This window comes from Heloderma suspectum, chromosome 3 (assembly GCF_057233095.1).
Source record: "Heloderma suspectum isolate Gila_16-S chromosome 3, 16-S_ref, whole genome shotgun sequence".
NCBI lineage: Eukaryota > Metazoa > Chordata > Lepidosauria > Squamata > Helodermatidae > Heloderma > Heloderma suspectum.
Genome location: NC_139460.1, coordinates 263,232,109 through 263,238,184, shown reverse-complemented (window position 1 = coordinate 263,238,184; position 6,076 = coordinate 263,232,109).

Here is a 6,076-nt window from a genome sequence, read left to right as displayed (position 1 = left end):
ACATGACTCCATGAACCTCCAAGGCATCTCCTGCACTAAATGCCCTTTGTTCCATTTTTAAATAGATTGCAGATAAAGAGCTATTAAATTACCCCATTGTGTTCCTCTTGAGTTCCCTCCATGAAAAGAGGAAAAGCAGAAAGAAGAGGAGTGAGATCAATGGAAGAGAATGGAAGACTCAGATTCAGGGAGAAGGAGAGGGGAAGAGGAAGGGGAGATGGGAAAGGAAGCACATGTAAAGTCAGTTGTGATCCTGCATTTAAATCAGTCAGTTGTGATCCTGAATTTAAAACGGAAGCAGAAAGCCCCGTTTTAAATGCAGGATTTTAGGCTGGTGTAGAGATGCCCAAAGATACAAAGTTTGTTAATGACCTGCTTAATGCCATGTTTTTGGCCACCTCATGAGCAAATACTTTCATCTGGAGTTTCCGCATTCACCCAGCTCATGTTCCAACTAATAGATCATTCAGTTTTTCAGTTGAAATGGGCTGACCTTTGCTTACAAGATCCCTCAGTTTATAAGGCCCCCTACCTATTCCCTGTATCGTCTATATTTTTCTGCTGACAATATGCCAGGTGATCCAGGACCAAGAGAAGAGGAGAGGGAAATGGAACGAACTGGGTCACCCATGGCTTCCAAACTGAAAAGGTGGCCTGGGTGAATGGGTTGGTTATGTGTGTCAAGTTTGATGGCCTAATAGGAAGGGAAACACTACCCCGTAATGATGGAACTGCTCGTACATTTTCCATCTGTACCCAGTGGATATCCATCATGTTATTGATAAAGCAGAGTAACAGAGAATTCAGCAGCATGATAATCAAGGCTCATGAGGAAATCCCATGCCCCCATTTATGGTGTTTCTGTAAAGAGCTAGCTTATGAAACCTAGCTCTTTTCCATCTATGGGCAAAAGCTTCAAGTAGTCTTTGCCATTCTTAAGTGATTCTTCTGAAATCTGGACAGGGAGAGTCTGAAGGAGGGGCAGGAATTTGGGTAAAATCATCACTTTAAAGGTGAAGCCAGGGAATGGATGGGGGGAGTGCTACCCTGTTGGTTCTTCTAGACCTCTCAGTGGCTTTTGATACCATCAACCATGGTATCCTTCTGGATCGTTCATGTGGATTGGGCTTGGGAGGCACAGTTTTAAAGTGGTTCCAGTCCTTTCTGGAGGAGCAGTCTCAGAAGGTTGTGCTGGGGGACTTCTGTTCCACCCCATGGTCATTAGCCTGTGGGGTGCCACAATATTCTATCTTGTCCCCCATGCTTTTTAACATCTGGGGGAAGTCATCAGGTGGTTTGAAATGTCATCAGTATGCGGATGATACTCAGCTCTACGTCTCATTTCCATCAGCACATCCCAGGGAGGCTGTGGAACTCTTGAACCAGTGTCTGGAGGCTGTTTTGGGATGGATGAGGGTGAACAAGCTGAAACTTAATCCAGACAAGATGGAGGTACTGTGGGTTGGGAAACCAACTACTTCAGATGGAGGTTTACAACTGGCCTTAGATGGGGTTGCCCCTCAAAGACCAAGTGCGCAGTTTGGGAGTCCTCCTGGACTCTGAGCTAACTGGGGAAGTCCAGGTGGCTGTGGTGCCCAGGGGTGCTTTTTACCAGCTTAGCTGATACGCCAACTGCGGCCCTATCTGGAGAGGATGGACCTTGCCTCAGTTATCCATGCAGTAGTCACATCCAGGCTGGACTACTGTAATGCGCTATACGTGGGGCTGCCTTTGAAGACGGTTCAGAAACTCCAGCTTGTGCAGAATGCAGCCGCCCAAGTATTGGTGGGGGCGAGGCAATTCAGTCATGTAACGCCTATACTGCACCAGCTGCACTGGTTACCGGTGCATTTCTGAGCCCAATTCAAAGTGCTGGTTTTCACCTTTAAAGTCTTAAACGGTTTGGGACCAAGTTACTTGAAGGACTGCCTACACCCATATCAGCCTGCCTGCACTTTAAGATCAGAAAGAGAGGCCCTTCTCATTTGCCCACCTGTGAGAGCAGTCAGGTGGGTGAACACATGTGAGAGGGCCTTCTCTGCAGTGGCCCCACACCTTTGGAACAAGCTGCCATCGGAGGTTTGCCATGCTCCGTCATTGCAGACTTTTAAGAAGGCCTTGAAAACATATTATTTTACCTTGGTCTTCTATTGATATGACTGTCACAGTTGCTGCTGTTAACATCATTGTCGGCTTTATTGTTGGTTTTAATTGTTGTATTTATTGTTGGGTTTTATTGTTTTTATTGTTTTTAACATTTTTAATATTTTAACTGTTTTTATGTGTTTTATTGTTGTAAGCCGCCTTGGGAGGGCTTCTGCCCTGAAAGGCGCCCAAGAAATATTTTAAATAAATAAATGTAAATAAATAAAGGTGGCAATTCTGCTCAGCCAGTATAGGTTTAATTTGGTCCAAGCATGGAGGTCCCGGTTGATTTCCTGTATCAAAGGGGCATAGTACTTTTTTTCTCAGTTGTTTTAAATCTTTAGGAATTATGACCCCAAGATATCTGAAGGAACTTGGATGCAACTGCAGCCCTGACATTTTTTTTGTAGCTCTTCCTGTTCCTCTGAAGGCATATTGAGGCAGATCAGTTCAGATTTGGGGTAGTTTATGCCCACCCCACCACTAGGTGGAAGTGTTTTAAACCCTCCAGTAATTATGGTAGTAGCCTCCTTGGAGTTGTTGAGAGGTATTAGAGTATCATCACCAAAAAAAATTGATCAGGTGTGATCTACCCTGTATGGAAATACCTTTAAACCTACCATTTACCCTTAGATCATTAGCTAGTGCTTCAATTACCAAATTAAACAGTATAGGGGAAAGAGGGCATCCCTACCTTGTGCCTCTGGTCAGGGAGAACTGAGCAGAATCTATGCCACTTATTCTCACCACTGCATGGGATTCCGAATAGATTTGTGCAGTATAATCCATAAAGCTCTTCCCAAAGTTCATTTGCCCCAAGATCTGTTTTAGAAAGGGCCATTCCATGCTATCGAAGGCGTCTAAGGAGAGTATGGCTGCTGGGCTTTTATGGGCATTATAAAAAGTGAATTATATTCAGCACACATCAAATCGAGTTAGATAAATGCCACTTTGGTACAAAACCAGATCAGACTGCATCAGTGTCGTTGTAAACGAATGTACTCACTCTATTTACAAGTACAGTAGAGAAAAGTTTTGTGTCTTGATTTAATAGGGAGGTGGGTTGATATGATCCCATTGTTTCAGGATTTTTACCAGGCTTGGGGATCACCACAATCTTCGCCGTCTCCAGGAGCCAGGAATTGGACCCCCCGCCCCCCGGATGATGTTATAGAGAGGTTTTAGGTGAGGTGCCAGGAGCTCACCAAAGGTTTTATAGAACTCTCTGCTGAATCCATCCATACCCGGTGATTTCCCATGTGTCAGTTTTTGCATGGCAATTTTGATTTCTTGGCGATAAGTAGAGACCCCTCACAGCTTAGAGGTGCCAAAGGCACAGATCCATCCTTTTTAACAACACATTATGATTCACTGATTTTTGGTGCATATCTTGGAGGAACACCACATCTGGCCTATGCCTATGTAGTTCTGCTAGCATCCTGACCCTTTTTATCGGAGTGCTGAGACCTTTAACATTTAGTGTTAATAGGGAAAGATCCCTCCCACTTGTTGCTCCTGTCACTGCATATATCTTAAGCCAAGTATACAAGACGTGACCATGAGATCCATTATTGGGCAGCTAATATTAAAGCATGCACCATGGGAACAGGAATGAAAGATTCAATTAAACATAAAACCAAAACAGAATCTGAACCATACCAACTTTGTGCCACTAGTTCTGTGGCTTGTAGGAGGGGGGACTCCCTCCCACTAACCATGGTAGGATTTGGGGAGTCTTGGGGTTATATAAAGTCTCTTCAGCTACCACCCTATGAGCATTTCTAAGAAATGTATAGAGCAAAAAAAAACCCCACCACCTTGTACTTATTAATGTTTAACATCCTAATAACTGGCAATTATCTTGGCATGACACATATTGTTCCTGTCTAGACATCCTTTTGTGAACAGCAACAATATCATTTTCAGGATGTCTGTATCTATTATAGGTATAACTTTAAAAATAGATATTTACACAGTAGACAAGATGGTTAAATGAGGAGTGCAGTATAGGCCTTGTCTGACCTAACCAAAGCTAAGCTTGGTTATGGTGCAGTTTGCATTGTATTTCCATACACTTAAAGCAACAACAACAAAAACCTTCCTCTCTTAATGTAAATTCATGTTGAGATATAAAGTAAATATAGCATAATCAATTAATTAAAATATAACTGTTATAGATGCTAAATTTCCCAAGTGTGAAGGCTATTGTTTTAAATTGTTGTATACCGCCTTGATGGCTCTTTAGCAGTATGGTATAGAAATTAGCAGGTGGTATAGAAATGCTAATAATAGATAAATATCAATGGCTGGTAGTCATGATGGCTATATATCACCTCTAGTACCAGAAGCAGTATGCCTGTCAATACCAATTGCTGGGGAACACAAGAAGGAGGGTGCTATTAACTGCGCTCATGTTCTGCTTGTGGGCTTCCCACTGACATGTGGTTGGCCACTGTGGAAACAGAATGCTGCACTAGGACGGCCTTTGGTCTGATCCAGCAGGGCTCTTATGCTATTATGTGAAATGACAGTGTTCTCAATGCACAGTGTGAACAGTTGCGAGGAGGTGCAGAAGATTCTCCTTGACCTCCTTCCAGTCCACTTTATATATGTCTTGATTGGCCTAAAACTCAAGAGCAGAATTTGGATCAGACACCAGCCAGCCCATATAACAGTCAGTATAACACAAAGGATTCTATGCATCCCTGCTCATAATATTGATTAACAGCAGTAGTAAAAAAAATAAAATAGAACTATTAGGCTCTATGCTGGAGTGACCTCAATGACTGAGTCATCTTTATGTCTTGAGACCGGAGCCATCTGTGAGATAACACCTACTCTCCTCACCCTGGCCATAAAGCCTATTGCAGCTTGCCACATGGTTTCTGAGAATTGCCTGGAGAATTTCCATGCCTCTGCTTGTTACCTCCAAAAATACCTGGTGGAAACTTTCCACATGACTGGAAGGATCCACATGGCAAAACGTACTATACCTTGCAGCTGCTGTGAACAGAGTCACCATACAATACTGTCTTGTCACATGTGCAGACCAGCCCTTGATTTATACTTGGGGAAGCTCAGTCATTTGCTTCTTGAGTTTCCTTTAAAAGATTAAATTAGCACTATTTTCTTCCTCTTGCTGTATTAGAATGCATTTTGCAACAGGAATGGTGAGTTACACCTTTGGCAAAGGAGACTGCCATATAAATTAATTTGCCCTCTAACTGGTAGCATTGGTTTTAAAATCCTACGTATTTTAAACTGTGGTATCTGCTTACAAAAATGGATTACTTTGTGATGTCTTGGTGGGTGATGGCCGCTCCATTTCAGTATTGCCCCCCTCAAAATGATTGGACTAGGCAAGATTTCGTAGCTTAGAGAGGAGGGAGATGTAAAGGGGAGCATCAGCAAAAGGGTCTCTGGATCCGCTATGGATGTAGTTAGTCTTAAGTGAAAACATATAAAAAAGATAGACTAATAACAGAGTAATTTCGAAATATATTTAGAGCTAAACGTTTCCGATTTCGCCCACATCAGTAACTGTGATGTTAGAGTGGCAATTCGGAATGCGGTCATCACAACTACTGATGAGGGTGGAAGCCAAAGCGTTTAGCTCTAAATATATTCTGAAATTACTCTCTTGTTAGACTGTCTGTCTTTCATCTACTACCGTGTATGCCTGTGTGTAACTCGAATCACGCGGAGGTATACACAGCAGTAGATGCTTTGACCCTGGACTAAAATGGGCACGTAAAACGACACACGGCACTACGTCGCGAGCCATTTGTCCCAAGGAACTACATCTCCCAAGACCTTTTGCAGCTGTCCCTCGCCTGATTGGCCGGCATATGCATGACATCATGTGTTTTGGCTCTGGAAGGTCACATGTTTCGGGGTCTCCTTTGTTTTGAGTTGAGCTCGAACTTGAAAC